Here is a 12,438-nt window from a genome sequence, read left to right as displayed (position 1 = left end):
ACGTAGCTAGCCTTGAGTTGCCCCCGCCCCCGCTTATTTTCCTCGGGGGAGGGAACAAATACCTAAATTTCCCGAGAAATTCATCGTTCAATTCTTAGGCAGCTTTCTTGCAAACACTGGACTTGAAATTCATTTTACCTTGGCATGACACGAACCCCAGTAAGCTGGACACCCACAGTAACTCGAGAGATAGTTACTATGGCAGCATCTGCGCGACACAACCTAGGGTTTGCCAGTGGCAGTGTGACATATTCAGTAGAAGTAAACTTCGAGCACACGAGTGCACACCTGACGGATTTTTAGTATAACACTGGAATTAGATATGGAGTTCCTTGCCTCCTGCACTCATTAAGGCGTCGCTAACACGCGTTATCAGGCGTGAATCCGCGTGCGATGCAGATAACCACACAGTTCGGGATATGGTTGTTCGATGGCTCTGATCAGGTGATGTCACAGATCAGTGACATTCAACGTCGGAGGTGAGGCAGCCATTCGCGCTTTGAATGGTATGTTATACGCATGTTAAGGGGAGGGGTGATATTTATGATAATAAGCATTCCCTTAATCTTGTCTGGGATAAGCGGAAGAGACAATCTGGATAAACTAATAAAAATCTAGCGGGCGCGTGAGGCCCAAGACGGCTATGTATGCATGGGGACAAGGGATTTTAGACGGACCGATCCCATTCGGGCGGAAAGGTCAGCCAGTCAAGAGGGCTTTAATAAAACAGGAGCGGTGTCGACAAGCTGTGAAAGGTGCAATAGCAGTCATGTCATCGCTCAGACGCTTCGTCAAAACATGCTACGCACCTGTAAGCGCAGCGTCCAGTCCGGCGCGAAGCTCCTTGCGGGCGCGAGAGGCGGTGGCGGTCGGCGGCAGGCGGCTGCAGGATAGTGCCGCGCGATAAGAAAAGACCCTGCGTGTCGCCACCAGGCGGAGAGCGGGCAGATCAAGAGCGTTAACTGCTGCCACTCGGGTGGCACGTTGACATACAGCGGAATGCGGGATGAACAGGGACTGGATCGCCGCCGGTGCTTCGAGTCATTGCGGGCCCTGAACACAGTGAGGCTGTCATGGTGGGTGACGAGGTCACTTACACCGAGCCAGCCCGGCGTTTGGACGGCAGTCGCCTTCGAATCTCGCCGACGAGCGTCGGTGACGGTCCTGACCCTCGGTTTATCATGCATCACACTCTGTTTAGGTGACACGCTGCAACCCCACCCCAGACCGAGATGCAGCGCAGAAGATGGGGTAAAACGTGGGACCGAATGGTGAATTTACGAATCTCGAGCCTAGCGTAGAGTACACAATTTGGCCATTGTGCGGTTTGACGGCATTTGCAGCACTGGGCTGCCGTGCAAGGTTCTGTGCAGCTTACAGATAAGTAGCTTCTAGGACGACGGCTGATCCAAACATCACCAGATCCCACATCACACTGAACCGCATTGTTTCCGCCTAAATGCAACACATTTTTGTAATCCACTGAAAAACGAAGGCGGGATGATGGGGGTTCAGTGAGGAGATTCCACGCGCTTTTAGTATAAGCCGTCAATGGAAAACATTATCTTTCACCTTCAGATCACCTTCATCGGTCTGACCCATCCATATCCCCCTGAAGATGTGCACCTTTCTTTTCTGAACATTTCTACCCATTTGCGTATTGTTTCGAACAGAGTTCAGGCGGACCGAAGATTCATACCTGATCAATTTCACGAAGCGGTCATGGGTTCGAACCTCGGCAGGTGTCACACTTTTTCATCTTTCCCTATCCACCAGAGGCGCATTAGAAACGAAGGGGCTCTCAGCGGTCAGGAGGGCCTTGATCAGCTAAAGCGATTCGTGAGCGGCCGTGGAGGCCTGAGTACGCAGGGGGCCTAGGGAGGTCAGTGTGGCCCATGAGCGGTTCTTGTCATTGGGGCTTTGCGACGCTCTCAGCTGCTAAGGCTTTGTGGCGTCGCCTGCCACGCACCCTGACAGGAAGGGCGGGCACCGCGGGGCATTGAATCCCGTATCCCTGGTTTCCCAAACGCTCATATTGACTCCTCTAGAATGGTCAAAGATGCCGGGTATCTCCGAGCAAACTTTGTGTGGAAGTGCCTTTGACTGCGACTGCTGTGACTGGATGCCTGCGACTGCCGACTGCTCTGGTGCATCAGCGGTTTTCTGCGTGTTGGAAAGCGGTCTGGATAATCACGGGTCACTGGATCCCGATCAGATGATCTCGCTAACTTCCCTAAGATGTTTGTTCCTCTGGTCGCTGAGGACCAGAAGCGCCACAGCTGCGTCACCAATGAATTTAACAAAGCCGGATACTCCGTAGGCAGCTGCAATGCGAATGCCGCGTTCGCAGGACATTTACTCGTGGCGCGTGAGGTAACACCGCTCGTATTTATGGAATCAGTATTGCAATGACTGAAACGTGTCCTTGTGGCCGGATGAATCGCCACACCTAGAACGTTTTCAGCATTGTCTTTCCTATGGTATATAACTGTGGAAAAGCCGGCCGGTCAAAGCAGCGAACCGTCCGATCGGGTGGACAATTGAAGATTCAGTGACTTGTCGCCGATCTGTCACCGAGTCGAGCGACCAATTGTAAGTCATAGAATATGTCGCCGAGTTGTGATGAAACCTTGAAATGCTGTTGCGGAGGCGTATGGTACGGCAAAGGACGTTTAACAGTCTCAAAGTGTTGTGTGACGAAATACATTACCACTGAGACCTCATATTAGGTGGTGCAGTGTACACTCCAATATTTTTTGGTGACTGTCATAATAATTTCCAGCAAAAAACATAGTTGGGCACCAAACTTCGAGTGAAAATAAGCGTTTTGCCGTCGGCCGTCATCCACCGAATGAGGATGTTTGACCAACGCTAGGCCGATCCGACCTCTCGCTGCCGGAGTCCCTGACGGGAACCAGTTGTGGTGTGCGGGTTACCGTGGACGTTTGTCGGCCATGGGAAACTAACTGTGTCTGTAAGACAGCTTTTCGTGCAGCAACACGGCATGAATCCCTTGCAGCCTTGAGATCGGTCGGTGGCTGGTGGTCCATTTCCCGTCCTCTTCATATGCATGTGCGTGCTAGGGGGTGGTTGTAAATGCCCGTAGAACCCAAATTCATCTGCTTCAGGAAACAAGCGTAAATCCAAGAAAACGGTGTGTATTAGAACCTGGTATATACGCCACCATCGCACTAGCACATTTCGCGGCATGGCGCGAAATCTGCATATGTATATGGTCATTCGTCGAAGCTAGTGCTACAAGCCAGTTAGCTAGAAGGTAGTCGAAGCATGCAAAAACAGTAGCATTAATGGTCTGGAAGCATCGCTTGGGGCATTTTGATCTATTTATCCGCGATCTGCTTTTCAGACAAAAACAGCGATTCCCAAGATTTAAAATCTTGCTCTCCAGATATCCGCTGCGACTTATGCGTTGTGCATTCCGAGAGCTTCAAGGAAAGCCTTCTCGCTGTCACTGCACCTGCCAGATATCACTGATCTTGCCGCTGCTACTTGTCAGTGCTGCTGCAATGTTTATTTGTTGTCAGGCTCTGCAGTGACTTCAAAACGCATCCCACCAGTTGAAGAGCTTTTTTGAGACTACTTTTTTGGACTGAGACTGTTTTTTTGCCATAGCAATGCGTTTCGCTAAAAACTCTGCATTTCTCGAGCTCTCTTATCGTATCCATTGCAAACTATTCTTCTCTCGATGTGTGGGTTTCTCTGACATGTTAAAAGCGAGGGGATGATGCAGCACTTTAGATTGTTGCTGCGCTTTGCTTTTTTGAAGCATGGCTTGAGTCATTCCGATATCGTTAGCCCACTACCTGCTGCACTGCTCACTAACACTAAGTTACCAGTTCTAGAGCCTTAGAATATGTTTCCCAAACGTACACAGCGATTGGTGTGTTTATGCGTAATCTGCCCATTTTCCACGTCACACAGAATGACACTTATTTATGTAGTTTTGGGAAAGCTTCATTTTACCTTCAGCAAGAGAAGAGCTCAGAGCGATCTTAACACGCGCTCGGGTGGCGGGTCAAATTGACCCCCCCAAGGTTTTTCCAGAATAGTTTCCGAACGGCGCGGTGCGACCGCGCCAAATTTTGCATAGCTGTAGACAATTGAATAGCAGATCGTTTGACCTAAGAAAATTGAGATGTACCTTGAAAGGTCGCTGACCTATGGCAGGTTAAAGTCAGGTGATGGTTTCAGCAAAAATAATTTCAAGGTAATCGTTCAAACTGATGCATCAACGGAGTGTTTGACGAAGCCATACATCTCTGAGATGCTTTTTTAGGCACCGCAAATATTGAATAAGCAAGCAACGTTGACCTAAGGTCAGGCATGAATGTCAGACCAAGGTCAACACCAACCTGATTTATTACTCTAGGTCTTGCTGTATGGGATAAATTGTGGCGCTCATTTCGAGTTTATTGACAGCAGGAACCGCATTATGCATCTTCCATTGACTTCTTAGAGGTCAGAACAGATCATAGACCTAACATGACCTGGGTCGACATTTTGTTTTGGGAACATACTGCCTAGCGTATTCTTTGTCGCTTATTCAAATGCGAAACTCAGGGCAGTTTTGTATGATTTTGGTCACCATGACCATCAAAAGGACAAAAACGTCATTGACCTCAAATAGGCTTATGACCTTTTGCTTAGAAACAGTTGCCTACGTTCTGGGGGCACTTTCTAGACTAACCTGGAATTTGACCTTGTTTTACCTTATTTGACCTGAAGGTCATGGCCTATGAAGTTCAAACTTTGACCTAAGTGAGTCTACGTACAGGTCAAGACACCGTGTAAATTTGGTGTCTCTAGCTCTCTTAGTTCCCGAGATCTCAGGAGGTTGGGGTCAAATTGACCCCCGCCACTCGAGCGAAGGGTATCTAACCGGTCACCCGGGCGCGTGTTAAAGCATTCAGCGTTTGGAGTAAAGGCCTCTGACCCTGAGTACCCACCCTCGCTTGAAATTTCTCCCTCCCTTGTGATCGTGAATTTGCTCGAATTTCTATCTTTCCTCCTTCTTGTCAACCTGCCCAGCTGAAACTATGTCGAAGTTTCGGTGTGTTTGAGGTTTAGGCTTACCGCCATTAACAGTTTTTCACCGATTCTTCGTGCTGGCGTCTGTTGCGATTTGAATCATGAGGCAGCGTGTGCACCGACCACCGTCACCTTTTTTACACACGTGGCGAAAGATCGGCTCAGCGGGATCCCGTCCGACAGGCAAAAACGGAGATGCCGTAAGTCCAGAAGACGGCCGGTCCCCACGATCAACGCAAGAGGCCATCTGGCATCTGGGGTCCTGTCACTGTCCCTGATCAGCAGATGCTTTCCCCACAGATTTGGGGTCCCTTGCCGACACAGGATACCCGGTAAGACACTGTGGGTCCCCGATCGACACAGGGGCCCGAAACTGTCAGTGGCCTCGATCAATGCCAATCACGGAACCCTGGCCTTTTCCCTGCTTGGGAAATGGGCGCCCAGGTCTCCGGCATGGCATGGAGCCGACTTTTCGGCGTGGGCGGTCTCTGGCTGGAAATTGAGTACTGCATTGTCCTGGATGGTTCCCAATCGTCGCAAGAGGCCCTATGACTAAAATCTGTGGGCCCGGCCCTGGCGCCCAGGCCCTTGATGTGATTTTAGACAGCCCTTCAAACCCCTCAATCAGGCTCTTGATCATCGGTCAATGGGGGCTCTTCATGCTCCCCTCTTCGGGCCCTCTCGAGCAATGTCCCTGGCTGACTCGGGTCCCTTGCCAGCACGCGACCTCCTGTTAGACACTGTAAGTCCCTAGCCGACACAGGGGCACCTTATTTTCTGAGCGGTCCCACTAAGGCAGAACGCAGGTAACAGCCTTGTCCCTGCCTGGGAAAGAGGCTCTCAAATCCAGACCGACGCGGAGCCGACAGTTGGATACGGGATATGGTGGAGCTTAGCCGGCATAGAAACTTTCATCGACTCGCGAGGGTCCTGATAGGTGCAAAGGGCCCTCTGACTGGCATTTGAGGACCCGGTCGTGCGGGCTGGGGCCCCTTATTATGACACCTGACAAGCCCTCTGGACCTCAAATCGGCCACTTAACAGTTGGTCCTAAGGCGCCTGAAAGGCCCCTCGGGACACGACGAGAGGGGGGGGGGGGGGGCACACGCCTTCTGTGCTCCTCCCCGCCCTGCCCGCGCCACTGGAGGTAGTGGTTACATGAAGCCATCAAACAAACAATGGTTATATTCCCAAAACTTGGACGGCAGTGAGGAAGCATTGGCAGTGTAACCAACTTTTGGTTGACACGTCGTTTAACCAGTATCTTCAGGTATGTTGAATGTGTATTACTATCAGCGTGATACCTTCAAACGCACGAGGCCAAAATGATCGTAGTGGAGGAAAAAATGATAACTTAATACACGCGTGCTTCCTAACATACAGTACAACAAAACATCCCAATGACAGAGTAGGTCTGCTGGCACATGCTATTTAATTGAAGGTGCCGTATTAAACAATCCTCAGAAATTTAATAGAAACAAGCATATATCGTTTGTGGAGTATGAGACAGTAATGCAGTGCACGTACGATTTTTGCGCTTAACGCACCTGCTATCACTTGCAGCTGTGCTAAGCGTGCAATGTGTCCACGTTCGTATAAGTGTTAATTAGCGACCTGGACAATATTTCCGAGCGGAATACCATGCTACTACAAGACTCTTCCTTCTATCCACACAAGCTCGTTGAACTCTGTTTCACTACTGCCTAGCGCGCCGAGAGGCCTCTTTCTTGAGCGTGAAGAGTAGATTACAGGCATCGCATGCACGTCCATGGACACTTTTCGTGCCTGGGCATCCGACCCTTTTATCCTCTTTTTGCTTTATCCTGAATCCTCGTGATACCCCGCTTTGTTCGGTGCGAGCTGCTTGCGTCAGCCAAGAGTGGGCCGAGAGGCCGGACTGAAACTCGGCCTCCCAGACTTCACGTAGCCCCCAGGCGCACGTAGTCCTGCCCCACCGTCATCGATACTCCTGCACCCCATAGCCTTTAGGTGATTATTTCTGGTCGAAAGGTCTCTAATTTGAGTGACTAAAACCCCATCTGGGCTGCCTGAGACATAGGAGCAGATCCTGACTTCTATACTGCGGCATGTGGACGTTGTGTCGGGATGCCTGCTGACTAACAGTCAAGTCAACTTTCAAGTCTCAGGAAAAAGAGGTCTGTCTTAGCACATAAGCTGATCGGAGCAGCCCACAATCCCTTTCTCTGACGAATTCTAGACAGACACTGCAACATTTGTCACGATCGACGTTTCTGTAAGCGGCAAGCAAAGAACACCACGCACAGGATTGACTGCAGATTGGCTCCAGAGAGCCGAGCATTTTGTGTTGGAGCAAGAAGGTGACCCGTTTGCAAAAAACAACGGAGATTTGGGAGATACGCGGAATAGGCGGACAGGCTCTCCGTTCAGTTGTCGTCAAAACGAACGTCCCAACATATCTGCGATTTTCCCTTCCCCGACGTCAGGCCGTGCTTTGGTCGTGCCGCCGCCACATCTGGTTGTCCAGATTGACACGACCTGCATAGGCGTATAGATTAACATGGTCGGATTATTGGCTGACCTTGGGGCACCGTAGCCTGCGGCAGTTTAAATTGGCTGGGCGGATCACTGTAGAAAGTTCCGCACGCTGGTTTGTAGCTATGACGTAAGCATTGAAAGAAATGGTAATACGTTCAGCGGGGATTGGTCGCCATCAGCTTAGTCTATGCGCCTATGTAGTTTCCTTGGTGCGATTCCCCCCAGATGAGGCCGTAGTACGGTATCTGACGGCAGATTCCGAAAAACAGCTGACTGCTTCCGGGTCTGCTGCTGGCGCAACGGTGAGGCAGGCGGTGTTGACATCACTGAATGACTCGTAAGCGGTAAGTTTGAGTACCGTCTGTGCGTTGCCTACAGCATAAAGCCGTGTAATCGCCTCTATCCGGTTTCGTTGCGGATAGATAGCATAAATCCCTAGCAACAGCCTAAAATGGACGGATCCATGCTCTGCGCACCAAAGCGCGTGCCAGCTCTCACATAGCAACCCACACTGTTATCGTTGTAGTCGTCCGCGTCCTCCTTCAAGATTAGTTGGTCCCATTTTGCCGCGGAATAATTGTTGCATGGCCTGGAACTTTTCCGAATCGTGCTCCTTTCCTTTGAGCAAATTTCGCCTTTCCAGATTTGGTGGAATGTGGAGGTAAAATCGTGGGGACATACAAACCACGGAGAAATATTCCACCTGGTTTAAAAACTGTTTTCCTCAAACAGTTGTCCTCCACAGTTGTGCACAGTTTCCCAGTTGTCCAAGGATAGAATGGGTCCTTAAACACGCGCTCGGGTGGGAGGTCAAACTGATCCTCCCGAAAGTTTTTTTCCAGAGCGGTTTCCGAACGGTGCGGCGCAGCCGCGCCAAATTCGGCATGGTTGTAGACAATTAAATGGCAGATCGTTTGGTATCAAACATTTAGACGTTACTTGTAAGGTCACTGACCTATGGCGGGTCAAAGTCAGGCCATGGTTTCAGCGAAGTCAATTTCTAGGAAATCGTTCAATCTGATGCAACAACAGTGTTAGACGAAGCCATACATCTCTGAGATGCTTTCTTTGGCAACACAAATATTGAATGAGCAAATTACGCTGACCTAAGGTCAGGTATAAAGGTCAGACCAAGGTCAAAACCAGCTTGCTTTATTACTCTAGGGCTTGCTGTATGGGATAGTTTCTGGTGATCGTTTCAAATTTATTGATAGCAGGGTCCGCGTTATATATCTTCCATTGACTTTTTAGAGGTCAGGATGAGCCATTGACCTAAAATGACCCAGGTCAGCGAATTTTTAGGAGCATACTGCCTGTCGCAATCATTGTAGCTTATTCAAATGCAAAACCCAGCGCAGTCTTGTATGGTTTTGGTCACCATGACCTTCAAAATGTTAAACAAGGTCACTGACCCCAGCTGAGCATGTGACCTTTTGCTTAGAAACAGTTATCTAGGTTCTAAGGGCACTTGGGAGACGTGACCTTGTTTGACCTTATTTGACCTGAAAGTGATGATCTAGGATCCGCAAACCTTGACCTAAGTGAGTTCATGTACAGTTCAACACACCTGGTAAATTTGGTGTTTCTAGCTCTCTTAGTTCCCGAGATCTCAGGGGGTCAAACTGACCCCCCAGCCGAGCGAAGGGTATCTAACGGGCCACTCGGGCGCGTGTTAAAGGTCAGAATGGGCTTTCAACAGGCCGGATTGCGCTCTCCGCAGTCAATAATGGGCTATCTGCGGGTTAGAGTGGGCCCTCTACAGCCTCAGCAATACCCCCACGGCCCGGCGCAGTCCTTGAGGTAAAATGTGACGCTTGACGTAAGACACTTTTTTATTTTAGACACTACTGCACTCGTATTGTACCACAGGAAGCAGCAGAAAATGGGGCATTGCCGTTATTTTGCGTAAACAAATTCGTTTGTTTTAATAAAATAAAGAACTCTCCATGGTGAGGGCTTTAAGAGTATTGACTGCAATTTTTTTATTGACTTTGAAAACGTAGAGTTTATAACAACTTGTTCATTTGACTGAATAGCATATATTTTAGACCACCATGATGAACTGAAGGCGGCACGCTTCTCGTGCGGCTCGAAGAGGGTCCGTGCACTGTCGTACCTGCAGTTCCCCCCCCCCCCTCCGCCCTCTCCCTCCCCGCTCTTAAGTCCTTCGCCGCAGAGCTGGTCTCCGGCCTGTCATTCGGGGTATTTGTGTGCGCTCGAGGAGGACGGTCATGCGACAGGACTAATCCCCGTGCCGTAATGCAGCGCCGGTGGTATCCGATCCCCAGACTGGCCACTTTCACCGGGGCCACGGACGGCGGGAGGCGACTCGACGCCCCCTCCCCCTCCTCGGCGGCGGTACTGTGGCGCGGTGCACACCGTCCGTGGATGAGGCGACGTTGGGGGCAGCGAGCCACAGGCCCCGCGTCCGGCCGCAGCCCGTGCCAGGCTCCGCCCGCGCCGCGTGCCAGGCACCGCGCCGGCGGCAACAGGTGGCGCTGCGGCGGCCGCGCGGGACACCAGAGGTTCCTTCGCCCGGCGTTTGGGGCGGGTCGGCCGGTCGGCCTCGCGACGAGCTCCGGCCGGGCCCGCGTGCAGCTCCCCGACCTGACATTGGTCGGGCGACATCTCTGCCTCACACCAACGGTGATCGAGAGGAGGAAAACATGCGCCGCGGTGACTTAGTCGCGGTTTCTCCAGAGGCACTTCCCAGAATAAAGCTGACTTTGCCGCGGTTTCGCCACTGCCAATTTGGTAGACCACGGCAGCCGCCTGCAGTAATCTTTTTTGCGGGTGTGCCTCTAGCTTGGTTTTTTCTGGCGCTATTTTCTTGCGGTGGACGTTCAGCGCGCGAGAAGACACTGTGCAACACTTCATAACCCCAGCAAATGACCCTACCACCTCGTTGGCGTCTGAAGCACAACTGTGCAACTCCAGGCAGACTGCCACACGAACATTATGCTGTTTAAATTCCGCGTGCAGCTTTGATAGAGTAGCTTTTGCCCGGCGGGATGCCATAACGCTCCAGGTGCCGATTCTGAAATGACCTCCCTGCGTCTGAAGGACATGAGGTGGACCTGATCTTTCCAGTCATGATTCCCCGCAAGATGCCGAGATGATGATGAATTTACAAAAGCGGCTTATGTAAGGGGATTGTGGGCACTGAACGACATGCAGCCAAGGGCATGATGCAGCTCTGATGACATGTTGGGATGCTGATAGTTTTGCAGAGGTGGTTTATGTAAGGGGATTTTGGACACTTATTCTTGAAAATATTGAAGCCGAACTTTTTGAATGGATGGATTTCTGGGATCGGAACTCACGCTAAGCAATGCTTGACGTGTGAGCCCTGACCCATACCATCCGGTCGCGCGATTCCAGCTCAACGGCAGATTTTGGCGGCGAAAGCTTAACGGGCCGCAATGTTCGGCGGACGGAAGACAGCTCCAGCCCAGTTCAGCAGACAGCAGTGGAACCGCTGCCAGGCCAAATTTACCAAGGACAAATAGCGAACGCGGTAAGTGACCCGCACTCACCCACCACAGGTGGGAGGACCGGAAGACAGGCGCTCGAACCAACCGAGCTACCGGGGCGGACAAGAGCATGCAGAGCATGTATGAATGACGTGCAATTCGGGTCACGGCGCAGTTTGGTCTATTGTTTTGTCACCGGATTAAGGAGCATGATGGAACCGTACGTCAATCAGGACTCGCAGCGGCAAAAGTTTTTGTCAGAGGCCTTTCTCTTTGATTTCTGTGACCTTGGCATGAAGACATTGCAAGGGATTGTCATCGGCTCAAACACGTGCGTGAGCTTTCATGAAATCCAGCATTGCATCGACGCTGAAGACGCTGCGATGGACAGCCGCCCGCCCGGTCTCGTTTGTGCGCTGCCATAAAATCCGACATCGCATGGCGGCCAGGACGTGGGGTAGGTAGTTGCCCGCCAGATGGCGTGGTTTGGAGATGACTGGTGCCGATGGTGAGATGGCGGCAGGCCAGGTAAACCAACCTTTGCCACTGCACCCACAGCCTTTGTGCCTTAGAGATGGCCCGCAAGATAACGTGCGTGGTGCCTTTGGACGAGCAGTTTTTTCCCATCGATGCGGGAATGGCGTATGCCATCAATATCGTGTCCAGCTGCAGTGGCTATTGCAGATGCCGTGCTATTGCATTCATCTCAGGTGCACCAGTCCCCAAGCCTTGCAACCGTCTGCAAACATGAAGGCTAGTGATGAAATAAAGATGTTTGCGATTGCAATAGCCGTGCGTGCGCATTTCGTATGTGCCTACTATGTCTGTGGCCGTGTCTGCCTCCAGCTTTAAACACCGTTCTATTCGTGTTATCACTGCTTTCATGCTAAGCTTTGCACTCAATAATGTGCAGCTTTAGTGGCATGTAGCAAAAATGTGTTTGAAATATAAGTGGAAAATGCATTCAGATGAAGCGTATGGTGCTAAAAAGCAACTATAAATACTTACGTAGGGCTGACGTCTTCAGTGCCTTGATAGATTCTTTAGGTGGAAGTTACGTTTACGGCTACGCATAAGTTAGGTTTAGCTGTACCTCAGGTTTTGGTCGCAGTTACACAAGTTATAGGCGGTAATGTTAGGAAAATCAGTGCGTCTGCGCTGCCTTATGTAATAGATCTGAGTGTCTATACGTGTGGGAGGGGCGTTGGACCCATTATGATCATGTTTGGGTTACATGTGGAGAAAGTCGCAACGTTTCACGCCCGTTCTTCCCATACAATTCCTTTCTCCTCTTGTCGTCCTTCTCGTGTTTGTCCGTCTGGATCGGTTGGGTGCCGTCTCCACATGCGAAGACATCGGTATTGCGGGGAAGCATTTAGAACACCGAGTCAGGCTAAAT

The sequence above is a fragment of the Pollicipes pollicipes genome, unplaced genomic scaffold (assembly GCF_011947565.3).
Source record: "Pollicipes pollicipes isolate AB1234 unplaced genomic scaffold, Ppol_2.1 Scaffold_4881;HRSCAF=5763_pilon_pilon_pilon, whole genome shotgun sequence".
NCBI classification, from domain to species: Eukaryota; Metazoa; Arthropoda; class Thecostraca; order Pollicipedomorpha; family Pollicipedidae; genus Pollicipes; species Pollicipes pollicipes.
The sequence above is the reverse complement of the archived record's forward strand: the minus strand, read 5'-3'. Positions refer to the sequence as shown.